This window comes from Chionomys nivalis, chromosome 4 (assembly GCF_950005125.1).
Source record: "Chionomys nivalis chromosome 4, mChiNiv1.1, whole genome shotgun sequence".
Taxonomy (NCBI): Eukaryota; Metazoa; Chordata; class Mammalia; order Rodentia; family Cricetidae; genus Chionomys; species Chionomys nivalis.
Window position 1 is genome coordinate 66,987,987 of NC_080089.1, and position 11,530 is coordinate 66,999,516.

General features: G+C 49.2%; 1 protein-coding gene across 3 annotated transcripts in view; it reads right to left on the bottom strand.

The window, feature by feature from the left end:
• Positions 1-11,088, bottom strand: part of Tln2 (talin 2) — a 422,622-nt gene extending 411,534 nt beyond the window's left edge. For 2 of the 3 annotated variants that reach the window (XM_057766343.1, XM_057766341.1), the window contains exon 1: positions 10,954-11,088. The gene's annotated coding sequence lies outside the window, so the exon portion shown is untranslated. The remainder of the gene's footprint in view (positions 1-10,953) is intronic. The other variant, XM_057766342.1, reaches the window with a different exon arrangement.
• Positions 11,089-11,530: the final 442 nt, after the last annotated feature.

Below are 11,530 nucleotides of genomic sequence, written 5' to 3' on the forward strand. Positions count from 1 at the left end.
ATTAATATAATTTAGTGTTAATATTAATATAAATGAATGGGATGGGGGTAATGTGCACCTGAGGGAGAGGCCAGAAGAGGGGTGTTATTACATTCCCTGGAGTTGGAATTATGGGCCGCTGTGTGCCATCTGACACGGGTGCTGGAAACTGAACCCAAGTCCTCTACAACGGAAGTACTCAATCTTATCTACAGGGCTATCTCTCCAGCCCCTTGCCACATTTCTTGCTCTGTCTTCCTGAATGAACGCGTATACACACACACACACACACACACACTCACATCATAAAACCATGCAGCATTGCAGCATTTATTTGTGATTGAACCATCTCAATTTATGTCCACTCTGGAGTGCGATGTGCACCTATATGACAGAAAATTCAAACGAGATTTATTTTACGTTTACTGAGCCTATAATCTCACTCACAAAAGCTGAGTAGCCAAAGGCCCAGCCCATAGAATACGAACAAGAGAGTTAGCACAGGGCAGAGCGAGGGCCAGGGATCTGGCTGAGTTGGCAGAGTACTGGCCTAGCATGCTGGGCTCCATCTCCAGCACCACAAAACACCACGTATAGCTCACTTCTGCAATTCTACCCTTTGGAAGTGGCGGCAGGAGGATCCGGAGGTCATGCTCAGCCTCACAGAGAGTTCCAGTTCAGCCTGGACTACATGAGACTGTCTTACAACAGAACAGAAGCAGCTTGGCTTCCACACCAAGTTCTCTCCCTTCCAGTGACAGTCTCTTTCTGAAGCTTCCTGCTGCCTCCCAGGCAAGGCAATGGGGAAAAAAATAAATAAATAAAAAATAAAAAACCCAAATGCCAACATGGTGGTGTTTCTTTTTCCCTCTGAGAAACAAAGTTCAAGGTAGAGTGTATTAGGTCCTATCTGAGTGTATCAAAATCTCCAGAGGGAACAATAAAGGATACAGATCCCTTGGTTGAAAACCCAGCTAGGTACCTAAGTATCCCACAAGGCCTCCCAAGTCCGTGTTTTCAAAGGGTTTCCCAGGAGACAATTACTCATGTCAAGGATGGAGACACAGAGCTGTTAGAGACGCTTGTGAATGAAAAAGATCTGAGTTGGAGCCAAACTCATGCAACATTCGGCAAAAAGACCTTGCTGGACCTCTGCTTTCTCAAAGTAGGATGAGAACACTTGCCTCCCACAGTTGTCATGGCAACCAGCATGCAAGGGCAGGGCAATGGCACCCGTAGGTGCAAGCTTCCACAGTGAAGGACCCGGGCTCCTTAGCCTGAGAGGGGAATTTCACCAACAAGCAGTCCATGATGGATTCAGATTTTTGAAACAGAAGACTGTTTGATCATCTACAGATTGAACTATGTTCTATGAGAAACATTTCTTTTCTCATACAAGAAAAAAATTATACTGAAGTCTATCCTTTTGTACCTCAGAAGGTGACCTTATTTAGAAATATGGTTTTCACAGAGATAATTGAGTTGAAATAAGGTCATTTAGGCTTAATCCAATGTGTCAGGTGTGTCACAAATGGGACATTTGGAGACGGACACAGACAACAGGATAAAAAGATGAAGGTGTGAAGAAAGGGCACAGGGAGGGCATGGACCGAGCAGAGATCACAGAGTCTCTACGTGGTCCTCAAAATGAACCAGCTCTTGGTCTTGAACTTCTGGCTTCCAGAACCTCAGGAAGGTACCAGGTGGGCAGCAGAGAAGACGGTGACAACTGCAGGCTCCGATGCGCAACCTGAAGCAACTGTCACAAGACAGGAAAGTCCCCACAGCCACAAGTTCACCAGGAGGAAGCAGGGAACGCCCTTTGCAACGGCCAAATCCACCTTTGCACAGCTGGCCCACACCTCCTGCTTCTCTTCCAGTCCCACAGCATCGAGAGGTCCACCACCTCGCTGGGGAGCTGCTCAAACCCATCTGTGCCATCCCCAACACGCACCTAAGGGCCCTAATCATCAAAGCCCTGAGGAGGTAATTTTCTCAAGCTGAACTGAGCTTTCCCTCTCATCTAAGTAGAACAAAACACAACGGGGAAAGAGGCCAGAAAATTAAATTTCCCCAAAGAAAATAAAAGGCTCTTTCAAGGTGCATTTAAAATAGGAGGCTACAGGGTCTTAGTGACCAGCATGTAGGAGAGCTAGGGAACTGTGGCCCAGTGAGATGGGTGTCCTGCATTCCAGAGGAGCCAAGTCTGCCCAGTGTCCCCTGCAGGAGCCTGTCCAGTCCTCTGGCTGCCCTGACCTCCCCCAGCCCTTCTCTGACAGTCTCTGCTAGGAGCCACTCCTCAGAGACTCAAGGCAGTGAGGCGGGCCAGGTTTAGGAAAGGGAATGCCTTAGAAGAAGGTCCAGCAGCTCAGGTAAGAGAAGAAGAAAGTTCCTGGCAGCAGTCTAAAAAGTAGTCTCGGCACCAACTCACCAATTGTGTGTGTGAGCGTGTGTGCATGTACATGTCTTCCTGGGTGCACATGGACATCTGTGCATAGGCTTATGAGCATGTATGTGCACATGTGCATGGAGATCGTGGATGTCAACATCATTTTTTTTTTTTGGGAGCATGGTTTCTCCACTGGCCTGGAACCAATCAAGTAGGCTAAGCTTGACTAGCCAGCAAATCCTAATGATCCTCCTGTCTCCATCTCCCCAGTGTTGGGATTACAAGCATTTTGCCACTAATATCCAGCTTTTTAAAAGTTGGTTCTGGGGGTCAAACTCAGGTCCTCATAATTACAAGCAAAGGATTTTACCAAATGAATTGTCACCTTTGACTCTTTTCTTTTGAAGGGATAATAAAAATACACTCCCCCTTGAACCAGGCTAAGGGTTCCTAAGGCTTCCTACAAAGATATCTGCCTTTTTCATTGGGTACTAAACCTCAGCTGCTTTGGCTGACTTCTTACCACAGGGTGGCTCCTTTAACTCCACGTGGGGAGGGCTTGGAATGACAAGCGATAGGCCAGTTGGAAGTCCTTCAAGGAGAAAATTAAGCCTCTTAAAGTGCCCTCCGCATAATCTCTCAAACCTGGGAATAATCCACGCTCTCCTTGGAAGAGCTGCTGTGAATGACCTCAGGCCATATTTAGGAAATGGCTTCACTCCGAATCAAACAGGAACTAGACAGAGTGCCAAGTCATTACTGAGGCAGTCCTGAGGCAAGGCAAACAGGAGAATTTTTTCACTGAAGCATACCAAGCCTGAGTCTCCTTAGCCTAGGTCCCTGGAACAGCTGGAACAGCCTCAGTGGAAAGATACAGGGAATTGTCCCACCCAGCTTCAATAATCCATTCCCCCAGGCTAAGGAGCGGAGGGAGACAGTTCCCTGGTGGTCAAGTGGGCTCTGGGGATGAGTGATTCTCAAGAACGCTGACTGAGGTCAATGACAAACACTTCAGGCAAGTCAATTTGTCGTCTCCAACCCAGTGTCAAAAGTTACCAAGAAGACGGCTTAAGTGCCCCTCTTCAGAGATAAAAATGAGAGAGGCCGTCATTTGTCTCCTCTAGCCATCCTTGGCAGGTGCTTTCTGTCACTCGACAAGTATTTAACACGGGTGTGTGCACCCAGTCAGTACCTGAGCCCCTCATTCCCAGAACAGGACCTCAAACTACTGCAATCCTGACATAGAATCTCCTCACCCAGGGCTAACCCTGACCAGTGAGAGTCCAGCACTCATTACAATGTTTCGGGTGTTTGGTATATGACGGGCATTCATTGCTTCAGACACATGGGGATCCAGAGGCAGAACCAGGCTCTCTTCTGGAGAAGTGAAGTGTGCATGCGTGTGTGTACATGTGGGGAGGCCAGAGGTCAACCTTAGGTGGGTGGTGTCATTCCTCAGAAGCCATCTTCTGTTTTGTTTTCTGGGTGTTTTGTTGTTGATGTTGTTTGTCTGTTTTTGAGACAGAGTTCATTGTGTAACCCTGGGTAACCAGAAACTCTACACAGATGAGGCTGGCCTCAAACTCACAGAGAACCAAACTTCAGTCCTCTGAACCATCTCTCCAGGCCCAACACATTCTGGTTTGAAACAGGGTCTCTCACTAGACCAGGAGCTTCATGGAGTAGGCCAGGCTGGCTAGCCAAGGAGACCCAAGGATCCTCCTGTCTCCACCTCCTCAGCATTGGGGTTACAAATACACAGCACCACACCCAAGTTCTGCATGGGAACTGGGGGTGGGGCTCGGGTCCTCAAGCTTGTGCAGTGAACACTTTGCAGACTGGCCACCTCCAAAGCACTTGGGACTTATAGGCCACAAGACCAAAAAGATCTCATACATGATATCATGGAATGTCAAAGGGATATGGATTCAAGAAAGGGAAGAGGCCTGAGACAGAAGTAGGGTACCACTGTGACCTCTCTCAGGAGCAGAGGATATTGCAGACTCCTAAATGAAATGTTTCATGGAACCACAGTTCCGGTTTCCAGAAGCCAGAAAGATTAGATAAAAACAAGAGGGCTGGAAGTCAGAGTAGCCAGGGACAGATTCACTATGTGAAGAAAATGTTCCAGAGAGGAGGCAATCAGCTGACTAATTATGTAGGGAGGCTGAAGATGCTGAAAGCTGCACCTGTGGACCCAGGCCTCAGATGCTGCTGATGCCTTAAGAATGTGGTGGCGCACACCGTGAATCCCAGCACTCGGGAGGCAGAGGCCAGCCCTACAAGTTCTAGGACAGCAAGTGCTAAAAAAAGAGGCCCTGTCTCAAAAAAACAGTAGCAACTGTTTCTTTGGATGTTTTGTTTTAAAATTTGTTTATTTCTTAATTGTGTGTATGTATGTAGTTTGCTTGTGCACAGGAGTACAGTTGCCCATGGTGTCTAGAGAAGGGTATCAGATGCCCTGAAACTAGAGTTAAGGGTGGTGAGCTGTGGGAACCAAATCTGTTTCCTCTGTGCAAAAGCAGCACATATTCTTAGTCACTGAGTTATCTCTCCAGTTCTTTAAGAAATGTTTGCCAGGCAGTGGTGGTACACACCTTTAATCCCGGCACTTAGGAGGCAGAGGCAAGGGGATCTCTGTGAGTTCAAGGCCAGCCTGGTCTACAGAGGACAGGCTCCAAAGCTCCACAGAGAAACCCTGTCTTGAAAAAGGAAGGAGGAGGAGGAGAAGGAGGAGGAGGAGGTGGAAGAAGAGGAGGAGGAGGAGGAGGAGGAAAGAAAGAAAGAAAGAAAGAAAGAAAGAAAGAAAGAAAGAAAGAAAAGAAAGAAATGTTTGCTCAAAGGAATAGGGCAAAAGCCTGAGTAAAGTGGGAGAAAGAATGAGTGGGAAGCCAGGCATGGTGGCACACATCTTATAGGCAAATCTCTGTAAGTTCAAAGCCAGCCTGTTCTACATAGCAAATTTGAGAGCAGCCAAAGAATACATAATGTGTCCCTGTTTAAAAAAAAACAAAAAAAAAAGTAAATGAATGGGGAGGAAAGTGAGTCAGAACATGACAACTCTTTAAAAAAAAGTGTTTTTTTTTGTTTTGTTCTCCTAAAGGGCTGCAGAGATAGCTTAGTGTTTATAAGAGCATGTTTTGCTCTTACAGAGGATTTGGGTTCAGTTTCCAGCATCCACGTGGTAGATTACAATGACCTGTAACTGCAATTCTAAGAAAGCCAATGCCCTCTTCTGGCCTCCTCAGGCACAAGGCACACAAGTAGTGCACAGACATACATCTAGATAAAACACTCATATGCAGGAAATAATTTTTTTAAGTATTTGCTAAGAAAGGAAAGCAGAAAAATGGGAAGTGAATGAGCTAGGACACAGGGTCAAGGGGCTCCGCTTGCTGATGGTGATGCTTTTTGCCTGGGATGAAGATGCTAGAGCATCTCCAGGGAAGACAATCCCATCAAAGAGTGGAGAAGGGAAGGGAGATGCCTGCAGAAGGGCTAAGAGAGAAATCCTTACCAGTCAGTCGGTGGACTCAGTACAGCAAGATGCTGGGACCAGTGCGCAATTGCATCTTAGAGAAGGAAGTCACAGCACCAGCTGAGAGCAATTTCGGATGAGAAGCACACTGGGTCTGGCAGTGTCAAGAGGCCCCTTGGGATTCACGGTCATAGATCAAGTGCTCGGCTGTGCAGGCGGCCACCTGGCTTCTCCACCCAGGCTCATTAGCCAGGGGCTAGGGCAGTGCAAGCAAAGCAGAGGGCAAGTCTAATCAAGGGTGGGTTTCTCAGCAAAGGGAGAAGGTCAAGGAGGTTGAGGGTGTTCAGGAACCTGAACTGGGTACAGAGGAATGAGGAAAGAACAGGAGTCTTGTCTCAAAAAAAAGTGAGGCTCCCTTTTTTATTTTTATTATATGTGTATGAGTGGGTTTTGTGTTTGTTTGTTTTTGCCATTGTGTATATATGTGCAAACCTGGTGCCTGCAGAGGCCAGAAGAATCGGATCCACTAGAAATGGAATTACATATAGTAAGTAATGAGTTGCCACATGGGTGCTGGGAACAGAACCTGGATTCTGCAAAAGAGTGACAAAGGCTCTTAACCTTTGAGCCACCTCTCCAGCCACACAACTGCTTCTCTCGTGGGAGTGGCCTGGGTTTGTGTGTGTGTGTGTGTGTGTGTGCATCTTTTGATAGTTCTGTGCTCCATAAACCACTTAATCACACTTATCTCCTCCCTCACCTTATCTTCTATATAAACACAAAACAAGAGCACTACCCTCAAGGGATAGGAGGTGTGGGGTGAGGGCCGGGTTCTCTTATCAGAGAAGCAAGATAAACCCCCAAAAGTTTTTACTACAGAAGTGAATGGAAGACCAAGAATTCAGTTTGTTAAAGCCAAAGGTAGGAGAGTAAAAAAAAAAAGGAAACACAAATGTTTGTGGGCTACTCTAGGCTCTAAGAAGAGTATGGTAGCTAGAATCAGCTGGTAGACATGGAATTGTTGGTTAAAAACAAAACAAGCATGTGGGCCCCAGTCAGACTCTGAAAACCCACCATGAAATGGGCTGCACACATAGCTCAGAGCAACACGAGAAGGGGGGCTCAAAGGACCACAGAATCTTGTGTCCAGCTTGCCCATCAACAGCAAGGGCCACTGAGACACAGGTTGCTACGGTGCTCAACCTCCAGGAGTCCATTTTCACATTTCTGGTCTTCCCTTTAAGACGTCCTCATCTTTTGAGTTTTGCCTTTTTGTTGAGGAGGGGAGCAGCAGGAAAGTTTGGAAGAGTTCAGCTTTAGGGAAAACATCTGGTAAAACCCACCACTTATCCCCATTATTTGTAATAGTTGTGTTTGGCTTATGTTTTAGCTAGCTTGGTTATTAAATATAAAAGCAATAGGATTAAAAAGTTCGGGATGAGGTAAATACTGTAATTAAAAAGGCACCAGTTGGGTTTTTTAAGCTATAATTCTAGAATGCTCGCCTCCTTGTTAGATTTTTTTTTCTTGTCTTTAAACATTTTTTTATACCTAATAAAAAGTGTTTGGAACGATTTAACTGTTATTGGCACTTCCTGTTAGTCAAACACCACCCAAAATCCCCAAGAAAATATTCTGATTCAAGAAGTCCTGGAGCAAGAATGTCACAGATCACAAGTCGCAGACACCATCCTAGGAGCCTGGGAATGCCACATGCGTGCACGCACCACCTGTCACGTGGCCTGGTAAACTGATAGGCAACTTTACAGTTCACAAAGGCATTATACTAACCCTTTTAAAGTTACAAAATCTTACGGGAGTGTGGGGAATCCGGCACTTTGATCAAGCTATGAAGTTACGATAGTAAAAACCAAGCAAGAGACAGCAAAGCCTGGTTACTAATGCCCAGTGAAAGGTGCATACAACATTAAATAAATATTAAGGTAGTAAAGCTGAAATTAAATATTAGAAGACCTGAAACAAAGCATCTCTGAGGCTGGCAAATGACAAGCTGGCTGGGAGAGGGCATTTGCCCCAAAGTCTAATAACCTGAATTCAACCCCAGAGAGTCACATGGTAGAAGAGTTGATTCTTCCAACCTCCACAGAGGGTGCCTGTAGCATTCCCCCACCTACCACACACAAAAATATAGATAGGTAGACAGACGGATGGATGGATGGATGGATGGATGGATGGATGGATTGACAGACAGACAAACAAATGTAAATTTTAAAAACTTTTTAAAAAGCTCTTTTAAGTTCATTTTCATTGCATCATGTTTAAAAGGTGTGCAAAAATACACGTGGCACATAGACATGGCTCCTCAGTTAAGGGCATCTACTGCTTTTGCAGAGAATATGGGTTTGGTTCCCAGCATCCACACTGTGGTTCAAAACCACCTATAACTCCAGTTACCATGGGACCCAACACCCTCTTCTGGCCACTGCACACAGGAGCCAGGAACATGCACATAAAAAATAAATAAACTTAAAATGCCCTCTAGGGAACAATGCTGAAAAACAAATCTGAATATGGTGAATTTTAAACACAGATAGCCTACACCTGTTCTGAATAGCAATTCAAAAGGATCGAGTTTGGAAAGTCTTACTTCTCCCTCTGAGATAGCCTAGAACACAAAGCCCCAAACTGAGACCTCCATAGTCCCATAGCATTTCCTAATTAAATGAAAAGGGGCACAAAAGCACAGGGTAGACAGTGACTGAGAAGCCTCCGCTTCTGGGAGGTGTACCACCTCTAATCTAAGTCTGGAAATTTCAATGTAGTTGGGGGAGGGGGGCTTTCAGCAGCAAATTCTTCCCAATATTAGCTATTCTAATTCTGTACAAATGTAATCTCAGTCGTTTCCTCTCTTCCAGTGTTCAAATTAAAGGAAGAAAAAGCATTCTTGCCTGCACACCACCACCCCTTCTCAAGGCCACCGGTCACATAACTCTTCCTCCTCCTGACTTTCCGCAGAGATCCCCGTGGCGCGGACCAGACAAGACACAACCTTGGGAACTGAAAGGGTGACTTTCACACTGGAGGCGCCTCATGAAGACGTGCCGATGTCAGGGGCACATCTTCCTAACAAAAATCTCTGCTTCTCCCACCGCCTCACCCTGTTAGGTTTCTGTGGTCCTTCCCGGAATCTCTTCCAATGATGAAGATCCCAAGAGCTGACACGACCCCTCCACTGTGACAATTTCATTAAGACACCAAGGAGAAAAGCTAACATATTCCAGCACCCAGCCAATCACAGGTCAGCAAACACACTCTGCCCTACCCTGTTATGACAAAGCAGGGGTCACTATCTTTGTACAAAAGTAAAGATTCCCCCACAGGCCCATTTCTATTAAGTCACTACCTCCAGGAGCTAGGACATCACGAATGTCAACTCTCTCTTCCATGGGCTATTAGAATCAAAAGTGTCACTGTGAGCACCATAGTGCCCATAATAACGTGTATTTCAGCGCGCGCTTCCCTGAGATACCATCCTACTGCAACTGTATCCTCTATAACACCAAACACTTCAGCTACTTCAGTCGTTCCTCTCCCGTTCTCTGGAAAGAATCCGGACTTAGTTTTTCATTAACCTTCCTTCCTTTACTTTCCTTCCATCTCTGCCCCATCGCCAGCAGCAAGAAAACAAGTTTTCCCACGTGTCACCTGAAGCCCCGACTTTGGGAAACGCCCCCCTTTCCTCCGCCAGCCCGCGCCACAGTGAGAGCCCAGCACGCAGCCGCGGGTGCTACTCCGGTCGCCTCCACAAGCCAGGGGACGACAGGAGGCTTAAGGCTGAAATACATAAGCCAGGCCTTTGCCCCATCTACGAACCTAGCCGCTTCCTCTCCAGCCCTGCGTGAGCTCCCGCGCCAGGTGGAACACCCGGCGAGACGCGGTGCTGGGGAGAAAGGGCGCTGGAGGAAACGCTCTGCAACGTGCGCGGGCCGGGGAGCGGCGGTGCGCAAGGCTCCGGCAGAGCGCGGGCGGCGGTGACCTGGGGAAAAGAGGGGCGTGTGCCCTGCGCCTCACAGTCCCAAATGCTACCACTCCGCTGCACCGTGACACCCGCGAGCCGCACTCTTCGGTCCCCAGCGTCTCTCTTTCCCCCCAGACCCAGCCTGGCCCAGTCTGAGCAACACGCTGCAGTCTGCGCGCCCTTGTGGGGACAGCCTCCTCCTAGCTCTCCCGGGCGCGCAAACTTTCCCAGCGACAATCGCTCCGGCCTCCCCCGGGGGGCTTTCGGAAAGTGGGCGCCCCCTTAGCCTCTGAAAAACCCACTGAAAATATGGCGCCCTCGAACGTCGTTCCTTGGGCCCCGAATTGCCAGTCTCCAGGTCCCTCTCGATCCCCGCCGGCGCGAAATCTCAGCTCCTGGGGGTCGGAGAAGGAAACGAGAGGCCGCCGCGCTGGATCCAAACCCTGACTGCTCTCGGCCCCGCGCTTCCCCCGAGCGGTCGACGGCCAGTAGCTGTCTGATAGCGAGATGACCAGGGAAAGGGGGAGACGTGCAACCCGCAGGTTTCAGTGTCCGGCGTTGGGAAGCAGTCCCTAGTGCCTTTCGCCGCGAGCCGGGGCGGGAGACTTGTTTGCAAAGTGGCGCTGGAAGTCGGAGCCGCCAGTGCTGGAATGAAGCCGCTCTGCCCTCCACCAACTCTGTCGGCGCCAGGGGCCCCAGCCCGGGTCCAGGGGACCCCCCTCGGTGCAGACCGGGCCGCTTTTCCGACCCCGTTACCGGAAACCCTTAGAGGGAGCCCTGGGGGGGACCAGCTGCCTAGGGCAAGGGATCAGCTCTCCGGCTCCAGCTGGAAGACTATTTGCAAAGCCCGGCACCCGGGCTGAGTGCGGCGAAACCTACATGTGCAATAGACAGGTGCATTCGTTGCAATTTATTTTTCTCTTCTTGCAAAAAAAAAAAATCCCTCCTAGGAAATAAAATCTAGAAGCTTGACAGGGTTTTTCTACATTGACATCACTTACGAGATGCAAACCCAAGAAGAAAACCACCCACATATTCCTTCTGGAGAGGGGAGGGAAAAGGCACTCGAAATCCCTGCAGCGCGCATGCAGACTGGAGAGCAGGGTAGCGCCACGCGCCGCGCCTTACCGCGGGGATGCAGCTACTGTCTCATTGCGGAGCGCCAGCCCCCGAGTGCAGCCGGCTCCGCTCCCGCTGCGCCTCCGCCGCCGCCGCCGCTGCTGGCTCCCGGCGCGGAACCGGAGCCGAGGGCGAGCGCGAGCGCACGGCCCGCGAGCGCCGGGAGGGCAGGAAGCGCGTCATCACTGGGGGACGGCGCGGCGGAGCTCACCACCCGGCTCCTGGGTGTCAGCACCCCGGGCGCGGGTTGGGGGCGCGCAAGGAGCTGTGGTCGGGCCAGGGTGGGAGAGGCACAAGGGACACCCCTGGCTGCCCCAGACACTGGGCTTGGCTCTGGAGAGGGATGAGGCGGCATAGGGACCAGGCGTCTCTGGGATGGGGCCTTATTTCCCAGAGCGCTTCTCCTGAACCACCGACCGGGTCCTGGGAGGTTACCAGGTTGGATCTAGCCCCGCGGGTGGCGGGAACCCACAGAACTCTGAGTCCTTCTGCAGGAAGACACACAAACCTCATGCCAGTGGGTTTAGGGAACGAACGACTCTTCCAGAAAGATGGGTAGCAAAGAGTGTGTTGCCTATAGCACTGA